Raw genomic sequence first — 20,229 nt, forward strand, 5'->3', positions numbered from 1 at the left:
GTATTGCTTTAAGAAAATTTTCTAAATAAATAAATTTTCTAAATAAATATTTAAATTTTCCTTAAATAAATTTAAGCTATAAATTTTCCTGTAAACATTGTTTTAGCTGCATCACAAAAAGTTGATCTGTTGTGTTTTAATTTTCATTCAATCCAAAACACTTGGTCATCTCCCTTGTCCGTAACCACTCCCCCAGACTAGCTGTGTGGCCCTGGGTGAATGGGGTCATCAGGAGAGTTGGGTAGCACCTAAGCAGAGGATTACCGTCTGGGACTCTGGAAGTCCACATCCAGTATCCTGGCTAAGACTCCACATTGCCCTGGGCCAATCCCAAAAATGCTGTTCAAAGGAGAGAAAGTGAGTGAGGATTCACGAGGCCTTCTCCGATGCCCTGTTCCAGCTCAGCCCTTCCCTGGCATCGCACCTGGTGCAGCATCAGGGCCTCAGGCTTTCTGATGCTCTGGCAGCAGCTGGTACCCAAGGGCCACTAACTCATGCTCCAGGATGAGGGACTTCTCACCTCTGTGGCTCCTTATCCACCAGCCCAAACACATATGATGCTAGCAGTCAAGAAGCCCTCACTATACACCAGGGACGGTAGGCTAGCAGTCCCTAAACATTATCTCCCGAGTTTGCAATATTCCTTTCAAAGTAGGGAGAATTATTATTCTTTTTGCATATTCTTTATGGTCACCTGGCCAGCAGGGGCCTGTGTCAGAGCAGAAGCTGCAGGTCTTGACTGTTTGGTTCGTGGAGATCTCCTGAGACCATCTAGTTCCCCAGGATAGCTCAGACGTACCCTGCCCACTGGCTCCATATTTCTTTCCTTCCAGTCTAGAACCTAGGTGGGTGTTTGTACTTTGGAATCGAGGGCATGGATGTTTTTAAGGAGAAATGCCAAGTCTTGAACTGGCAGCTTCACCCTGCAGCCAGCTGGGACCCAGGCATAGGCACAGACATAGACACCCAACTTGGAGGCTGTCTCTGTCCCACCAGCCAAGCCCCTCCCAGGCCAGGATGTTCCGTGGTGTCCCTGCCGAGTGTCTCACACCACGCTCACCTCCACGACCCTCCTGTTTCTCCCCATGCAAGGCAGGTGTTACCGACCAGGGTTCTTGGCCTCCTTAATCAATAGAAACTGATCAGAGGCCAGACAAGAAATTCAGGCAAGACTTTATTGGGGCCCCTGCTGCAGCAGTGGGGAGCACGCACAAGTAACAGGTTCCCTTACTCGCTGAGCTGGCGGTGGTGGTGGGGCATCTGGTTCCCTATATGGGATGAGGGTAGGGGTGTGTCCAGGGGGCGGGCTGGAGGCGTGGCTTAGGAGGTCTGCCCGCCCCCTTGGTGGTGGTGCGTGCAGGGGGCGTGCTCAGTGCCCTGCTTTTGCTCCCAACCCCCTGCTTTTGCTCCCGGCTCTTCAGAAGTGGCAGTTGGGCTATTTGGTCTCTTTGTATCTTGTCCATAATTTGCCCCAACTGTGCACGCACGCAGTTATTTTTAGTCCCTTATAGTTTCTTTGTGTTTTGACGCTCGAGGAGAGGTGTGTCCAGGTGCAAGCACTGCAGCAAAGGGTCCCAGGTCCCAGCCTGTCTCCAAGGGAAGAGAGGGAAACTCAGAGACACAGAGAGAGCAAGCACATGGGGACCCGCCTCAGGGTGCAAAGTGAACCCAGCGTGGCCACAGGTGGACAGAGTCCTCGGCCTCGGCCTTCACCCCGACCTGTCAGCACGCTGGAGCCAAGTTTGCCTTTCCCACCGGCTGCAGGCACGCAACCCAGCGCCCTGGCAGGGGAAGTGGCTGCGGGGGCCTGGGTGCCTTTGCCCACCCCGCACACTCTGTAGACCTCGTGCACAGCAGCCCCCTTGGGCCCCCCTTCTTGCTGCACCTGGAACAGTCCTCATAATGTTCCCTGTTTCTCCAAGATGCAGAAATTGCAAGTGGCATCCGTGTTCTTGTACCAAATTAGCCACACTTAACACAAGTGCCTGCCGCCCGCCCCCTTGCTGCCCGTCTGCCACTCGCCTACCGCTCGCCTGCCTGCCCAGCCACGTGCCGAGCCCGCAGTGGGCCTGACTCACTCGCCTGATGCCACTCGGAGTTCACGAGCAGTGGGTGACACTCGCCCCCCACACACCCTTGTGATTACCAGGCCACGATTACTGGGCGCCAGGCCAGGCTCAGCTTAGCTGCTGTGTGACTTGGGGCAGTATGCGCCCCCTCTCTGGGCCTGCTTCCCCTCCGTGGAGCAGAGGTTTGGGGTAAGCCAGACCTCTGAGCACAGACGTGATGCAACAGCAGAGACGCAGCAGCCCGGAGCCCCTCTGCCTGTCCTCTCCACAGCCCACCTCACAGCGAGACCCTGCCAGCCCTGGCAGCAGCTCCTTCTCCTGCAGAGGGACTGTCCCCACCCCGGAGATCCCCTGATGGCACTGAGGGCGTGGCAGAAGTCTTGCTGGTTGGGGCCAAGCCATGGAGAGGGTGGAAGATTAAGGCAATGGATTCAGGGGTTTGGGGAGGAGACCGAGCTCAGTTCCCTCCCCATCACTCTCTGGCTGTGTGACCTTGAGCAAGTCTCTTACCCTCTCTGAGTTTTGGTTTCCTCTTCTTACAACATGGGGACAATAATCCCCACATCGCTGGGTATTAAAGAGCCACTGCGTCTAAAGGAGGTGGCACAGTGCCTGGCACCATCGCAGGTTCCGGGTGTTTGTTGAATGACTGAATGAAAGAATGAACGTGTGTGTGCCTGTGTGCTGGCTGACAGTGCTCTGCATACTCTGTGCAATGGGGCTGATGGCCTCAGTCTCTGGGGTGCCTCCTGGGGAAGGGACCCGAGACCCAGGGTGTGGCTGCACGGAGAGCACTGGATTGAGAGTCCAGAGCCTGAGTCTGGTCTCCTCCCACCCGTGACTCCCGGCTCCTCTGAGCCTGTTTCTGCACCTGTTTACCCCAGACACTCACTCCTGGTGAGGACAGCTCGGAGGGGTGGGGGAGTCAAGTTCTCAGCAAAGGGAGGCTGGTCGGGGGTGTTATCTCCTTCCTACCCGGCACAGCAGAGAAGATTCAGAGAGGCTCTTCTAAAATCTACGTTTCAGACTTCCCTGGTGGCACGGTGGTTAAGAATCCGCCTGCCAATGCAGGGGATGCGGGTTCGAGCCCTGGTCCAGGAAGATCCCACATGCCACGGAGCAACTAAGCCCGTGCGCCACAACTACTGAGCCTGTGCTCTAGAGCCTGGGAGCCACAACTACGGAAGCCCTCGAGCCACAACTATGGAAGCCCATGCGCCTAGAGCCCGTGCTCTGCAACAAGAGAAGCCACCGCCATGAGAAGCCGGCGCACCGCAACGAAGAGTGGCCCCCACGCACCGCAGCTAGAGAAAGCCCACGTGCAGCAACGAAGACCCAACGCAGCCAAAAATTAATAAATAAATAAAATCTACGTTTTGTTACCTTTCAAAAATTGTACAGGAGGGCTTCCCTGGTGGCGCAGTGGTTGAGAGTCCGCCTGCCGATGCAGGGGACACGGGTTCGTGCCCCGGTCCGGGAAGATCCCACATGCCGCGGAGCGGCTGGGCCCGTGAGCCATGGCCGCTGAGCCTGTGCGTCCGGAGCCTGTGCTCCGCAACAGGAGAGGCCACAACAGTGAGAGGCCCGCGTACTGCAAAAAAAAAAAAAATTGTACAGGAAAAGTATGTACAATCTCAGAGACTTACCAATTGTGCCCTTGACTGTGTACGAGCTAAACCTCAATTTTTTCAATAGCTTTCAAATAAAAACAGTAACACAGCTCACTGGACAAAAATCCATCAGTACAGGAATAAATAAACGTTGCACCCCATCCAGTTTCCATTCCCCAGGGGTAACCAGTGTCAGAGGGCATCAGGGAGGCAGGCTTAGAACTGGGGGCTCTTGGGGGACTGGGGGCAGGTACACACTGGGTCACCTTGCGTTGTTCTCACTGTGGGACGTTAGGGACTTGCAGGCGCTGCTCAGGCCTCCAGGACCCAGAAAGTCCCGAAAATGGGTGCAGGCAGGCAGAGGAGGCGGAGGACCGCCGAGCTGGGAAAGGAGAGGCCGGAGTGCCCAAGCCTGACAGCGGCCCTGGGAGCCCTCCTTCCCCGCGCAGGCAGCCTTTGCCGCTGTGTGCGCGTTCCTTGTACGTTAAGTTCAAGTCGAGAGGAAGACTTCTGCCCAGGCAGATCCTCGGGGCCGAGGGGGGGTTACGGGAACCCTCAGGTTCTTGGGCCGTGGCCCCCCTGATTCCAGGAAGGCCCCAGAAGCTCCCCTGCTGAGAGAAAAGGTGCATTACCCCTGGTTCTGGGCTCTCCACCTGTCGGGGACCCTCGAGAACCAGTGGACTTCAGACTGTAATGGAAAACAGGACGGCAGAAGCCGCCTTGGGCCCTCAAGTGCGGTAGCCAAGGGCTCGAATCCTCTTGGTCCCTGGCCCTTCTCTTCAATGAAGAGCGGAGTGGGGAGGTAGGGGGGCTTCCAGGTGACACGGGAAGAGGGAACACAGCCACGGGGGAGATGGCTGGGTGCACTGGCGCCGCTGGCCTGCTTCTGCGGAAGCTTCTGGGGCAATGCCACACACAGCACTGCGGGGGGAGAAGAAGCACTAGCCTCAGTCCTGACCTTGCCCATCACGGGCCCTCCGTCTGCCTCTGAGCCTCCCTCCAACCCCCCCTCCTCCTGCTTCCCCGGCCCACCTGGGCCAGGCCACGCCACCCTCGGGTACCCGGCCCCACAGCCTCCAGCCCCCGCCTGCAGCCCAGGCCCCTCACCCTGGCCCGGTTCCCTGCCCCACGTAACTCACACTCAAGCTTCAGGAGACGCCTCCTCCTGGAAGCCTGCAGGGATGCTCCACAGACCCAGAACCGGTGCGAGCTCAGCCCTCCCTCAGTCCCGTCACCACGTGCTCTCTCATCTGTCCCGACAGCCACCTCGGGCATGGCCGACACGTGTGTCCCCTGGACACAGGTCAGTGCTCAGAAAACATCTGGTGAGTGAGAGGCTGAGGGTGGGGAAGGCATGGAGTCCCCAGTGGCAAGCGCCCCTCCCCCAACCTCCACACTGCCTCTCACACTGTTTGAGATTCCTAGCTTCGTGGGTTCCCGCTGGGCCCAGGGCCCCGCAGCTCCCGACACGCAGGGGCCAAGGAGGCAGGGCCTGGGGGAAGCCGGGGGCGCGAGGGGCCCCTCTCTGTCAGCAGAAAAGGGCCTCCAGGAGCAAGACAGGACCCCAGATCTCAAGCTCCCGGGGCTCCTGCAGAGCCCAGCGCCTGGCAAGCCCTCAGAGACGTCACCAGATTGTTAGGAAGCCAGGTCCTGAGGGCCCAGCTGAAGTCAGCCTTGCGAAGGGGGACGGAGCAGCAGTGAGACGGAGGGCGTGCCGGCTTTCGGGGTCTGGAGGGCAAAGGGGAGGGGCTTGAGCTCTACCAGAGGGCACTGGTCGGGGAGGCATGTCAGGGATTCCAACTGGATTCCAATGGGAATAATAATAACAGTAACAACGAAGATAATAGTAATCCCCAACACCTGGCTGCTGGCCCTGCTCTCGGTCCCTCAAAGGCCCCAGAGCCCCCGCGGTCAGGGCGCGGGAGGCCTGCCTGGAGCTGACCGAAGCTGGAATTCTGGCCTTGAACTTGGGTTCTCTCTCTCCCCCAACCCCCCCAACCCCGTGCTGGGCACTGGGCCGGCCCCTCATCTGTGAAGGGAGGACCCACTAGCCCCCTGACTTGTGGTCGCCAGGACTAAACGGGGCGCCCACACTTGGAAGGCCAAGGCCACTGTGGTCCAGAGCCGCACCATCCACCACGGCCCACCGGCCACGCTGGCCACTGAGCACATGCAACAGGCCGGCCCGAAGAAAGATGCTGCGACGCGAAACGCAGCCCTGCCCGCAGAGACTCAGCCCAAACAGCAGATGCACCGATCGCTGTTTCCTAGTCATTACGTGTTGACATGACCGTCTGCGGGGTACGTTATGTTACACAAAACATTACTGAAGCTAATTTCACCAGTTTATGTTTTTTCATGCAGCTGCTGGAAATCTAAAATTTAAAACCACGTTTTACCACATTTGCAACTTGCATCCTGGGTCCCGTGGTGCCTCTGCTGCAGAGACAAGGAGCGCAGAGGCTGGGGGCACCCTGGGGGCTGAGTTGCTGCCAGCAGAGGACCAGGCCAAGGGGCGGGACCAGCGTGTGGGAGACGGCGGGGAGGGCACCAAACAGGTCCTGGTCGCAGCAAAGGGGTGACTGCGGGAAGCAGCTTCCCGGGCTCTGGGCCTTCAACCCCACTGTCTGCGGGGCCAGCGTCCCTGTGCCTGGTCCCTGGTTTCCAGTCTCCCTGCTTCGGGCTCTCACCCTGCTGGCCTCTGATGCTCCAGCCGAGCCCGGCAAGGCCTTTGGGTCCTGCACCCCCTGTCCTGAAGGCCTGCTCTGCAGGGATGCAGGAAAGAAGGAGGGAGAGAGGACCCAAGTGCCAGGGTCCAGGCCACCCCACCGCCTGCCGCTGCAAGGCCAGCAGTGCCCCCCTCCGCTGCCACCCCTCCACAGACCACCAGAAACCAACCAATGACGCTTGCCTCCCCGATCCCTCGACCCCATCGCACCTCCTGGGTTTTCCCCTCCCCTGAGCGCCTCTCTCCCTCTCCCTCTCCCTCTCTCTCTCTCTCTCCTTCTCCCTGCCAACCACCTCCCGCCAACAGCGCTGGTGGAGAGGGAACAGCAGCCCGTGCACAGTAGCAAATCTTCTGCGTTACCCCCGCTCCTTTATTTACACCGGGCGCACAGTAGCAATTCAGTCTGAAAAAGTGCCGTGTTTTCGGAGGCGTGCAGCCCGAGAAATTGATGTTTGTGTTAATCAATCTTGTAGCAGCCTGTGGGGCTTGGAGACGTGCGACACCAGAGAATTCTTCTATTGATGAATTGGACTCTGAGCGGGGAGAAATGGGGAGAAAATCAAACACTCTGAGTGCCTTCAAGCTTTGGAGACTAGTGGGGTTCTGTCTGCCCGCCTCTGCCCAGCCTGAGGTGCGTTTGGGGGGCCCTGGGCTTTGGCCCTTCTAACTTCCTCCTGGCTCGGTATCCAGCACCAGCTGGGGGCCAGGACTCCTGGCTCCAGGGCCAGCTCTGCCTGACCCCCTGTAAGTCTTTGGGGTGACCTCTTTCCTGTCTGAGAATGCTGGGCCAGGGGACATCACTGCCTCACATGCCACCCTCTCACTGCCCACATGGCTGGGTCTAACCCCTCCAGAGGCTCCAGGGCCTCCGTGCTGAGTGGTCCCCATGTGGCCCCTTGGCCAGTGCAGACAGGGCCTGGGCTCTGGACAAGTGTGGCTTTGTGTGGCGGTGAGGGGGACCAGAGCCCCAACACTGGGCTTCCCGTGGCCTCCGCCCAGAACCTCCTGATGGAAAGCCTCTGGGCTGGCCCGGGGCTGCCCGTCTGCTGTCTGGGCTGGTGGAAATGAGGCAGGCGCTCGGGTATTAGAACCAGCCCGCGCCCATCCGAGACAGGCCAGCCGTCAATCCAGACCCACTCCTCCTGGGCACTCCTCCTCCAGGGCACTCCTCCAGGGCACTCCTCCTGGGTCCAGTGATCCAAAGCCCAGACACTCTGCGACGGTTCCAGGAGCATCAGTTGGCCTCTTTCCCAGGGCCTGAGAGAACCAGGAAGTGGCAGGTGAGAAGTGCAGGGAAGTGTCGAGGTGCACTGCGTTTGTAGGATGCCCGTGTGGCTGACACAGAAACGGAGTCTGCCTGCTTCTCACTGATGGCGAGGGACGTAGACCCATCTTACAGAGGAGAACACTGAGGCTGAGCTGGAGAAGGACAGCCAGGACTGGAAAACAGGCCTCAGGACCCCAGGGCCAGTGATCTATTCCGAGGTCCCTTGTCCCCAGGAGTCCGGGGACCTGGTGCCAGGACCCCAATCTCATCACGCAGGGAGGTTACAGGGACGTGTGAGGTGGGCCCACTCTAGGGCATCCTTGGGAGGTTGGCCATCTGACCGCTTCTCGGTTGGCTGAACGTTTATTTGGGAGGCAGGGTCCTTGCCCCAACAGGCGCGTCATGAGAGCGTGAAATCACCCCTTCCTCCCCAGGCTGGGAGCCTCATGGGAATCATTAATGTAAAAACAATCACAACGTGAAACCAATTCTACACTTTTCTCTTCTGTCATCACCAGCATTGACTGGGCACCAACTGTCTGCCAGAGACTGTATTCTCACCGTCTGATGGGACCCTTGCCATCATGACCCTAGGCTGGAGGCGTCTTCCCCATCTCATGGGGGCAAAACCTGGAGCTGCGAGCCTGACCACACCTGAGTGGCAAGAGGGTGTCTGTTTCCAACACAGTCAAGTGATGGGGCAGAGACAGCCCTGGCAGGGTGTGGGGCAGGGCGGCAGGAATCCAGGCCTACCAAGGCTCCCACCGGCTCTGTGACTTTGGACATCTTGACCCCAACGCCAGGCCTCAGCTTCCCCATCTGTAAAGTGGGTCTGAAGAGAGACACAGCCAGTGGCCCCCAACCAGGGCATGGTGCTGGGAAGCCTGTCGGCCAAGCAGCCTTTTTCCGGAGCAAACGCGACCTCTACCTGACACGACAGACCGTGCTGGACACGGCTCAAGGACTCCTGTCTTCGCCCACATCGGGGGAGCCGCCGGATGCTGAGGGGAAGCCTGGGTGCCTTGGACACCCATGTGCTGCCCTCGGCCCACCCTCCCTTTGCTTGCTGCCTCCCACCCTCCCCCCACCCCCCGCTGGCAGGGCTCTCCCATGACGGGAGGGCTGAGGGCTCGGGGAGGGGCCCGGCCCCTTCGGCGCTCTGCACTGAAAAGGAAGTGGATTTTAAGGATGGTCAAAAGGCGTTTTTTTAACTGCTAATTGGGTGAGTCTCGCTGCGCTCCCCCACACACGCTTGCACGCACACCCACACCCGTTCACATATCTTTGATTTTCCAACAAACAAACAAAGCATAATCTCTGTTACTGCACAGAATGTCCTGTTTAGGTTGACGGGAGCCAAAAGGGATGACCCCAAACTGTCCCACCACGAAACGCGTTTCCAGGAACAGTAGCCCCCAGTAGCGCGGGCTCCAGTCTCAGAGAACAGCGCTCCCCTCCCGCCGTAGCTTCACAGTGACGGCGCCCGGCCAGGGGCTGCCCCTCCCCGAGGGCCCCCCACCCAGCGCACGCCAGCGTGACCACCATCAAGGAAAGAGCAACTTGAACGGATCCAGAAAAGTGTTAATGTTCAAACTCCAAAGACAAATTACAGACAGAGCCAAAGGGCAAAAGAGACAAACTTGGAGAAGCACTTGCTGCACATACGGCTGGAGAAAATTTTCTATTATTAGTCTAGAAAAGGGTCCTACAAGCACGTAACAAAGATGTTGTTCGATCAGGTAAAAAATGGGCAAAGGGGGCTTCCCTGGTGGTGCAGCGGTTGGCAGTCCGCCTGCCGATGCAGGGGACGCAGGTTCGGGCCCCGGTCCAGGAGGATCCCACATGCCGCGGAGCGGCTGGGCCCTTGAGCCATGGCCGCTGAGTCTGCACGTCCGGAGCCTGTGCTCCGCAGCGGGAGAGGCCACAACAGTGAGAGGCCCGCGTACCGCACACAAAAAACAACAACAACACAAAAAAAAAACGGGCAAAGAACAGGAACACCAATTCACTTATAGTCAATAAGCACTTCAAAGTGTTTCACTCCCCAAAATTCAAAAGTTAAAAGAAAGAAGACATCTCTTTACCCCTCATGAATTGGCAGTGATTGTTCTGTTAATACCTAAAATTAATGAGATGGAGGGAAAAGGTACTCAGTTTCCCCATTTATTGTCCTGGAAGGAAACAGGGCAATTTTCACACACACACACACACACACACACACACACACACACGAAAGGCACCAAATGCTGTGGTCTCTGGGTGGTAGAACTGATTCTCTCTTTTTCACTTTTCTATTCTTTCTGTTTCATTTTTTGTATACTGAATATCTGAGGGGTTTTTTCCACAACTAAATGCTAAAACTTCCCTCTTTTCCAAAGCTCTCCTCAGAGCCCAGAAACGGACCACAGAAATGCACCTGGCCTGGAACCGACCGCGTGATCTTCAGCAGGTCACAGGGCCTCGGAGCTCACCTGGGAAGGGGGTGACACCTGACTCCCCCCACCCCAGGGTCTCTGAGGGTGAAACTGGAGGGAGCTGTGGCCACGTCAGCAGCAGTGGCCTTTGAAACCACCAGGTGACCGGCTGCCTTCGCAGTGCGGGAACTGATAGAGTCCGTCTTCAGGACCTGGCACTGGAATCTCGCGCATCACCCCCAGCACGTGAGCCGGACCTGGTGGGCAGGCGGCCGGTCTGTCAGCTGCTCCCACATCGCAGCTGGAAAGGCAGGGGGACCCTGCTGGTGCCCCAGCCCTCCAGCGGCATCCCCACCGGCCCCCCACGCCGCCCGGGCTGGTCGTGAGACTCCTGTGACCCCCGGGCAGCATGCGTTCGGGAGAGACACCTCGGCAGACAGGTGCTTCTGAGGTCAAAGCCAAGTCCCCCTGCCTGCCGGGAGCCCGCCCCTCACTTGCTCAGTCCAGAGCCAGCGTGGAGACCAGCTTTCTCCCTCCTCCGTTTCCTCCCGTCAGTGAATGAGGGGCCGCCATCAGAGACAGGACGGCGCGGGGAACTGGTCTGGGGGCGGCAGGCAACGGGGTGGCCAGGACTCCTGGTTGGACGTGTCGCGGACACCCCGGCGCAGGAGCTGAAGGGAGAGGGGTGTGGGGTCGTCGGCCCATGGAAGGCACTAGAAGCCATGGCCTGGACGACGCTCTAAGGAATGCAGACAGCCGAGGGGGGAGACTGGGACCCACCAGCACCTGAGGCCAAGCACCGGCACAGCCCACAGGGGTCCCGGCCGGGAGGGCTCCGCAGCCACGTGGAAGAAGGAAGGGTAAAGACGGTCCAGTTAGAGAGGATGGGGCTCTGCACAGGTGACCCTTGGAGGAGGGGAGCCACGCTTGGGGGGGGTGGTTTCCTGGGCAAAAGGGGGCGGGGCTGCAAGGGGAACACATCTCTTAAGGGGCCTCTGGGTAAGGGGAGCGGAGGAATGGGGTGACAACAAGGGGGGTTGTGGGGACGGGGTTCTGGGTGTGACGGCAGCCTCGGCAGCAGAAGGACAGCCTGGGAGGGAGGCGGCATGACGGGGGCGGCAGTCAAAGAGGGGATGTCACGGGGTGACCAGGGCAGAGCCCCGGGGAGGGTGGCGGTGTGGCAGCAGGGAAGGCAGGCACATGGGTGTGTCTAAGCTTCACCCTTAGACGCTGAAGCTGAGCGGGGGAACATGAGGTGAGGTGTAAGGAATGATGAGCGCCCAGGGCTTGACGGATTCAGGGCCACACGGCAGACATCGGGAGCCCAGTATGGGGGCCAGGACTTTCAGAGCTTGGGGCTGGAATCAGAGGGGGCTGAGCCCAAAGACGGCAGCAAAGGAGGCCCTGAGGCCCTCCTGAGCTCCACCCATGCAGCCTCATCTGTTTTCAGTCACCGAGCTCGTCCCCCTCAGGGCCTTTGCACGTGCCAGCCCAGGATTCCATTTCTCCAGATCACCCTGTGGCTAGCTCTGTCCTCGCCTTCCGATGGAAGCTGGGTCGGGAGAAGCCTTCCCTGACCTCCCAGCCGAATTCAGCCCCGTCCACCTCCTGTCCTGTGAACCTCCCTCATTTTCCCTGTGTTTTGATCAGTCTCCTCCTTCTGGAAGGTGACGCCCACCAGAGCCAGACGTCCACTCACCTCTCCTTCTGTGAGACCTTCGCGAGAGCCCCCAGCTGAGGGCTTGCTCACGTCCCCGAGCCCCGAGACGTGCCCTCGCTCCCACAGAAATGCCTGCCGCACTCAGGGTCACACCTACTGTGCACTCTTCGGGGCCCCTGGCGGCAGACGGGGTCACCCCCTTTTACAAAGGAGGAGACGTGGGGGAGGAGGCCCCGGCCACGCTCAGTCCACACTTTGCTGCCTGATGTAGTCAGCACAGGGCCGCGTGTTCCAGTCCCCCAGGCCCACCCTGGACACCGGCCCGGAAGGGAAGAGGAGCCCTGGGCCCAGAATCCCAAGGTCACGGGCCAAGTGTGGAGGGTGCTGGCTCCCAGTTGAGCAGAGGCAACGCAGGGGTTACTCCAGGCTAAATAAACAAGAGAATCGGGCAGGGAGGGGTGAGTGGACACAGCACGTCAGCTAGCCAGCCAGCCGGTCCGTGAGCCAGGGCTGTGGGGAGCCTGGGGCAGTACCGTGGGACTCACTGCTGGCCGAGGCGGGCTGCGGGCTGGGGGAGCTGCCAGCCTGTTTGGTGAGGAAAAGGCCCACGGCCACACCTTCAGGGCCGAGGGGCCCTGGGCAGAGCTGCAGCCTGGCCCCCGCCCTCAGGCCTGAAGGTGGAAACCCAGCCTCAGCTAGGGCCAGTGCACCGTTCTGCCTCCCAGCTGCCTACAGTTTCGCCAGCCTCCATGTTTTATTCTGGGCCTAATGGATAGCACGAAATGTTCTGGAGGTTCTGGAGGGCTCTGAGCCCCTGGAACCGTGAACATAGCAGCATTTTTATGGAGCGGGAACAGGCTTCTCCCAGAGTCTAAAAGGCCTAGGACTCCATCCCCCTACCCCCAGCAGGAATCTTCCCATTTCAAAGATGCAGGAGCCACTTCCCCAAGGTCTCGAAGGGACTGGTGACAGAGCAGGGCCAAAACCCAGGTCCTGATGCCCGAGGAGGGGTGGCTTCACTGGAGGGGACTGAGCCGTCTGCGGGTAAAGGAGGAGGTCCAGGCTGGGCACAGAAACAGCAGCAGCTCGCTCCGCTCAGCCCCATCTGGTCTTCACGATGCGCCCATTTCCAGATGTGGAGACGGAGGCTTGGAGAGTATAGTGGGGTGAAGGCTGGCCCCACAGAGATACGTCCCCTGGACCCCGTGAACATGAGCCAGGGACGCCTGGGCCCCCAGCAGCTGGAAGAGGCAGGAAGGACCCTCCCCTGGAGCCCCTGGAGGGAGCGCGGCCCTGCCACACCTGGATTTCAGACTTCGGGCCTCCAGCTCTGGGAGAGCACGTGTTTCTGTGGTTCTCATCCCCCCAGTCTGGAGTGCTTTGTCACAGCAGCTGCAGGAGCCTCAGGCAGACAGCTTCCTTTGCCCCTGCCCACGCCACCAAGGACACAGCGGGGATGCAGCCCGGTGGGCGGGACCCCGGAGTCCGAGCCGAAGACGACCTTGCTGCATCCTCGCAGAGAGCCCCAGAGAGCAGCCCCGGGCCTTCCTGCCTTTGCTTTAGGCCCTGGCCACACCCTGACATCTGGCCTGGCTAGCGGGAGGTACACAGTAACCACCTCCCTGTCTTTGCAGCGAGCTCAGGGGTCCAACACGGCTCTTGTCCCCTGTGTGGGCAGCGGGCCAAGTGTGGAGCCTGCAGGGAGCTGGGGACGTGATCGAGCCAAGGCTCAGAGGGGCCAGAAACAGCAGAGGCCGCCGGGGCAACAGCAGGGTCGTCAGGTCAGGGCAGGATGCTTCAATGGGCTGCACCGGGCCAGCAGAGTCCAGGCCTCCCCCCCGCCTCTACCCCCCGGCCCCGCCCTCTGTGGGACCTTCTCAGTCACGCCTGCCTCTGGGGCTGAGCCCGCGCTGCCCACAGAAAGTCCAGGTTAGGGCACGTGACCCAAAAGATGACAGCCACCCCCACTCTGCCATGATCCCATCCCGTGCTTGCTTCCTTCATCCGTAAATGGGAGACCACCGCCCACCTCGTGGTCCTGGGGAGGCCCGAGCTGGCACGGAGCCGGGGCCGGGAGTGGGCACTGCTGTCGCCCCCACCATCGCGGTACAGGGGGACGCCGGGAGTAGGGTGGGGGCTGCAGCAGTGACTCCCCACCTCCCTCACCAGGGCAGCCTTATGCCTTATGCTCAGTCACCCCCAGGGCACCCCCTCCAAGGCCGGCACAGCGATGGTCCAGGCCTGGGCCCCCGCCATCCAGACTGCGTATCCAGAACCGCAACCCCAAGTTTCCGACATGCGCTTCTCAGCTCTCTCCAAAGTAGCATCCCCCGCATCTGGGGCCGGTGGGGCTGGCTGGGAGGAGCAGGCTGCTGGGAGGGGGCCCTGCGCTGACCATCTCCCCGAGGGGACGCATGGGCAGAGCGCCCGCCAGCCTCCCTAAGTGCGGCACCCTGGCGCCCTGGACAAGATGGACGGGCAGGGCAGCGGCTGTTTGACGCTGGGAGGAGCATTGAGGCAGAGCCCACCGCTCCCAGGGCAGACCAGCCCCACGTCCCACCCGGACGACCGCAGTGACTCACTGGGCCACCTCCTCCATGCTGCCCACTTTTGCCCTGGGGAATCCGATCCTGTTGCCTGGCCCCTCCCCCTGCTGCCTCTGCAGCCTCCCAGACTCCTCCACGGGTGTTCCTGTGCGTCTCTCCTTCCTTTCGGCCCTGGAGGGCGCTGCTCCTTCCTGCCCCAGGGCCTTTACACTGGCGGTGTCTTCACCCCAAAGCCCTCTCCTTCTTTCCTGGGTAAACCCTGACTCCGACTCCAGGTCTCATCCTTCCCTGCCCACCCCCCAGACTAGCTCCCCCAGCCCCTGGAACACTCAGGAACCTAATCCAGGAGCCATGTGTTCACTGCCGGCTCCCTGCCAGGCCTGAAGCTGCAAGAAGGTAGGGTTGTGTGCCTTTGGGGGGTGTCTTCTTGCCGGGACTGACCTTCCACAAGCAATGGTCCCCTGAATGAAGAGCGTCTACAACCACTGCTGGGCGAGGTCTTCCCCTGTGTCTCCCCTGAAAGGTGGGCACCGTTTCCATCTCCATTCACCGTTGAGAAGAGGGGCGCAGAGAGGGGAAGGTCTCGCCCCAGGGCCCTGAGGCTCCTACAGAGGGGCGCCAGGCGTTCCAGGGGCAACCGGTTGGGTGGTCCTATCCTCACCGGCCTGCCCCCGCCCCGCCCCGCCCCGCCCCGCCCGGGGAAGGACCAGGCAGGCAGGAGAGACCGGCCCACCCCCACCGGCCCACTCCTTCCCAGAGCTCACAGCCATCCTCCTTCCCTACAGGGCAGCACTCTTCCCAATGCGTGTCTGTGGAGCCCTAGATCCACGACGGGGTGCTATTGGCGCTGCTCCGTGGGGACGGGGCTTTGCGAAGTGCTGGGCGCGCAACGGGGAGCAGAATTCTTTCCCACAGGACTTCTCGGAGCCTTTAGGCGCTGTGCACACCGGCCCTGGGGGAGAACTCTAGCATACATCCCACAGTGTTTGGCCAGGGGGTGGGACCAGACCCCCATGTGGCAGAAGTCTCGGTCGCCTGGTAGACAGCAGGGGCCAGCCCGGGCTTTGCAGTTACCCGCAGCTGCCTTCAAATCCCTCTCTGTTCTCTTCTGGCTGGGGGTCCTCTCTGAACCTCAGCTTTCTCCTCTGTCACCTGGAGAAAGCAATGCCCAGGTCCCAGGGGTGGAAATCCTCCGGGTAGCACCTGGTTGCAGCCTGCACTCAGAGGGTGGGGCGGCTTTGATTGGCCTGAGGGGCAGAGGGGCAGGCCGCCAGCGCCCGCCACTTCCTCCCGGGTCAGCCGTGCTCTGTCTGGCAGCCTTTCTTAAGCTAAATTCCTTCCAGTCTCTCTCTTAAGGGTGAGTTTTGGTGCCCCAAGCGAAGGGTGTGTCAATGAGTCATCATTTTGAGTCCTCCAGCACCCCTGCCAAACTTGACCCCCCAGGGCCAAGAACTAGGAGGACTGTGTTCCATCCCAGGGCTCCAGGGCTCCGTGACCCCCACGCGCTGTCCAGGGGGCAGAACGGGGCCTGCTGGGGGGCAGAGCGATGAGAATCACTGATGATTATCCACACCAGGTTATTTGGGTCCTTTTAACAGTGCCGGGAGCGCTTGCTTCTCCCTCCAGCAAGAGTTTTTCCAGATTCCAAACGGAGGGACCAGAACCCAGGCCCCAGGGGTGACGTCCCTACAGCCTTTTGGGAAGAGCGCAGATGCCCAGCCAGGGGCCATAGTGGGATGGCTGCCAGCGCCACTCCTTCCGGCTGCGGGGCCCGGAGTGAGCATCTCACCCATGGGGCGGGGGCAGCAGAGCTGTGCGTGGACCAATGAGGAAACTGAGACAGAGCACCCGGCACAGCTGGGCCCAGACGAGGTGCAGGACGTGTGCCCGCACAGACTCTTGTCGGCCAAGTTGTTCCGGCAATGGCTCGTTTAAACGTTTGTCTCTGCTTCCTGAAACCCAAGGGCCCCGGGCCCAGGCCCAGGAGGACAGCACACGGAGGCAGAGGAGACGAGACACACAAACGCCATTTACTGCCCCCATCACGTCTTCCCTGTCTCCCCAGCGAGGGGAAGGACTCCTGGCACGTGGACACAGTCCCCTCTTCTGTCCCACAGATGACCGAATGAGAAGAGAAATAAACCAGGACCCTCTGCCAGGCTGCCTCTGGGGCCTGTAAGTGGGGCCGGGCAGCGGGGCAGCCTGAGAAAGTTCTGGAGCAGCTGCGAGCCAGCTCCTGGAAGGCGGGTGACCTGTGTCTGGGTCCTGCCTGGCCCCCCAGGCCTGAGGCTCCCTCCCTCGGGGCCTCAGGACGCTTGCAGGGAGCTGGTCCTGGGACATTTATATCCTGGAGGAAGGGCAGTCCCCGTGCTTGGTCCCCGAGGAGCTTCCTGTCCATCGGGGCCGTGGGGGCCAGGGCAGAACCGGAGCGCCCGGGAGGCCGGCCGGTCACGCGAGAAAGGCCTCCGGCCAAACGCCAGCCTTGGGAACGCTCGGTCCTCTCCTCCTTCCACACATCCGGGGTCAGCGGTCACTTTATTAATAGCAGCCCCCGAGGAGAGGCCTCACCCCCTGGACCGTCATCGCCCGCCCTGTGGGCTTGGCCGAGCGACCTGGGGGCATTCCTCGGAGGGACGGTTGGGGGACATCGCCACCCTGCCTGCCCGGAGGCTCCAGACACTGCAGAGGGAAAAAGCAGGTTTCAAAGATCACACTTTCTCCCTCCCGCCATCAACTGCAAGACACAGCGTCAATTTCATGACAGCTCTTGGGGACGAAAAGCAACAGCACTAACTCTGTACTTCGGCACAGCGACACACCTCATCCTCAGGAACACTCAGGACGAGAGGGGCAGAGTTTCAGCATTGCAAAGAAAATCCTGCCTTAAGCCATCTGGGCCCATTGACACACAGAGAAAAATCTGGAAAGTTAGTCCCCTTATCTGGACCTTCCCTCCCTCCTCTGCACAGCAGACCTCTAGATGAGTCCTCCACCGCCAGGAAAAATTGTGAGGCTTTGAAATTGGGAAAAAAAAAAAAAAAAAGATTACTGCTGGTCCTGCCTAGGGTACCCCTCAAGTCATTGCAAACCTATCTTACAACACAGGAATTTATAGGAAACAGGAAAGCAGTAAAAGTTGTGCCGATCGAGATGGGTGGTTGGTAAGACGCAGGGTTAGTTTGCTCCTGTGTGGTTTTAAATGCATGTGCAATGAGTAGGTATAATGAGAAAAAAAATGGACTTTTGAAAGAATTAACTCCAGGAAAAGTGTCCAGGCTACACGTGGATAGAGATTTTGTGTGTCGGGCGCATGTCAGGAACCGTACAAATCTGACGTCTCCCGCACGGCCACCAGCCCGCAGCACCTCCCGGTACCTCCCAGTACCTCTGGTGCCTCTGGGGGCCCAAGAGCCTGGGCTCCAGACCCCACTGCCTGCCGTACCTGGGGGTACCACCTTTAGGCATCCTGGAAATGCCCTGAGCCTCGGTTTCTCTACCTGGAAAATAGGACAGTAGCAGCCACCCTCTACTGAACCCTCCCTGTGAGCCAGGCCCTGAGCTCCAGTCCCGTAAGGGAGGAAACTGAGGCTCGGCCGTGAGGTGACCTGCCCAGGGCCACAGAGAGCCGGACTCTGAACAAGAAAGTAGCCTCTGCTCCAGGGGCTGAGCTGAGGCTTAGAGAAGGTGAGATGCAGGCCCTTCCCCCAGGAAGGATGCTCCAGCTCCATCAGGCGGCATAGACCCTGAGAGGTGCAACCCCGCCCCCTGGTGGAGGAGAAAGCCCGAGCTCCCCGCCCACCCAGCGCTGCTCCCACAGGAGCGACCTCCTGGCGTGGATGCCCAGCCTTGGGGTGTCCCTTCCTACAGAGAGCAAAGAACAGGCAAGGGGCAGAAACCCACCACCCAGGGGGCAACCCACCGGCCACTCCAAGGCCAGCAAGACAGGAGCCAGTGGACAGGGGCACCCCCAGGCGGGGGCCTCCCCGATTCCAAAGGCCCCCAGTCTAGGTGGTGGCCGCTAGCAATGGCCTTGAAGCTGATGCTCTGAGCCCCAGCAGTCACTCTGAAAGGCTCGTGACGGCCCCAGAAGGTTGCTGGGTCACCAAGGTCTCCCGTTCCAAAAGGCGACGAGTCCTCAGGGCCTGTTGCCATTCCTGGGAATGTCACTGCTCTCCCCCGTCCAGCCGAGGATCTCCCAGGAAGCTGGAAAGGGCTTAGGGGCCGCCTGGTCAGCAGGCAGAGGTCTGTGAGCTGGAGGTGAGTGGGGCAGGGGCCAGGCTCCCCCATAGCCACCCACCCTCACCCCACGCAGCCCACGGATGCTGACAGTAAGATGTGTGAAGACAAATCCTTGAGTCAAGAGTTAGCTCTCATCCCACCAGATCCCTAGTTCTACAGGATGGTGCTGGGGGTGGGACGAGCGTTTCCATCTACGGCTCTGCCCTTCCTTGCAGGTGCCAAGAAGCCCGAGTTGTGAAAGCCAGCAGAGCTGGGCCATCCCACAGGTGGGTTTCTGGGAAAGGGAACTGGCCACATTTGGGGGCCCAAACTGGCCTCAGACTTCCTCCAGCTGCTGAGTCCTGACCCTGACATTTCTCCAGATCAGGTGCAGCCTTCACCAGAGAGCTGGAAAACTCAAGCTCTCCAAAGTCACCTGCACCTGGGAATAAGAGTATTATAATCAGAGCAGAAGCAGGATTATTTGGCTCTGAACAACCCGGATCACTGCCTGAACTCGTCGACTCAGTGCCCACTGTGGAGTGCTTCCCCAGGGCTACAAGTGGACTGAGGGACTGGAATGGGGCTGGATGTGCAGAGCCAACCATCCAAGCTCTGTGCTGGCAAATCCGGTGGCCACCACCACGGGGTGCCCTGGCATGGACCCTGGCTGGTCTGGATGGACCCAAGTACCGCTGAGGCCCTTCAGCCTCCTCCCCTCTGTCTTTGGCCTTCCTCCTCCCCCTCCTCCTCTGCTTTCTTCCCTCGCCTGGGCCCTCTCTTCTCCCTCCTGCACAGACCTGCATGCCACCAGCCCATGAGCCAAGATGGATGACTAAATGACCACGCCCCCTCCAGCCCTCATTTTCACAAGCTCCATGGCCCCCCAGCAGGCTTTCCTTTAAAAAGGGGGTGGTGGAGGCTTCCCTGGTGGCACAGTGGTTGGGAATCTGCCTGCCAATGCAGGAGACTTGGGTTCGAGCCCTGGTCCGGGAAGATCCCACATGCCGCTGAGCAGCTAAGCCCGTGCGCCACAACTACTGAGCCTGCGCTCTAGAGCCTGCGAGCCACAACTACTGAGCCCGCATGCCACAACTACTGAAGCCCGCGTGCCTAGAGCCCATGCTCCGCAACGAGAAGCCACCGCAATGAGAAGCCCCTGCACTGCAATGAAGAGCAGCCCCCGCTCGCTGCAACTAGAGAAAGCCCGCGCGCAGCAATGAAGACCCAACACAGCCAAAAATAAATAAATAAAATAATTTTTTTTTAAGGGGGGTGGGGGCGGAGAAGGACTCTGCAACTTGGTTCAACACAGAATTCCCCAAACAAGCTCCTCCCCTTTTTTCCATAGGACACCTTCCCTTTTTTTTCTTTTGGGTATGAGGGCTTCTCACTGCTGTGGCCTCTCCCGTTGCGGAACACAGGCTCCGCACACACAGGCTCCACACGCGCAGGCTCAGCGGCCACGGCTCACGGGCCCAGCCGCTCCGCGACATGTGGGATCCTCCCGGACCGGGGCACGAACCCGTGTCCCCTGCATTGAGCAGGCGGACTCTCAACCACTGCGCCACCAGGGAAGCCCTTCCCTTGTTTGCACAGTGGTCCCTAGAGCACACTTTGGGAGGGGCTGCTTCCCAGGCAGATGACAAGAGCGCCCCCTCCCCTGTTCCTGGGGTTGCCAAATTTAGCAAATGAAAATCCAGGACAATTTCAGAGC

At 60.1% G+C, this 20,229-nt stretch overlaps 1 long non-coding RNA gene across 1 annotated transcript; it reads right to left on the reverse strand.

Moving 5' to 3' along the window:
• Window positions 1–1,168: 1,168 nt before the first annotated feature.
• On the reverse strand, window positions 1,169–5,654 carry LOC141278913 (uncharacterized). The gene is made up of 3 exons (XR_012332318.1): window positions 4,819–5,654; window positions 3,453–4,600; window positions 1,169–1,586 (listed from the first exon to the last, which is right to left on the reverse strand). It is a non-coding gene; the product is annotated as an uncharacterized lncRNA (long non-coding RNA).
• Between the last annotated feature and the right edge of the window lie 14,575 nt (window positions 5,655–20,229).

The sequence above is a fragment of the Tursiops truncatus genome, chromosome 6 (assembly GCF_011762595.2).
Source record: "Tursiops truncatus isolate mTurTru1 chromosome 6, mTurTru1.mat.Y, whole genome shotgun sequence".
NCBI lineage: Eukaryota > Metazoa > Chordata > Mammalia > Artiodactyla > Delphinidae > Tursiops > Tursiops truncatus.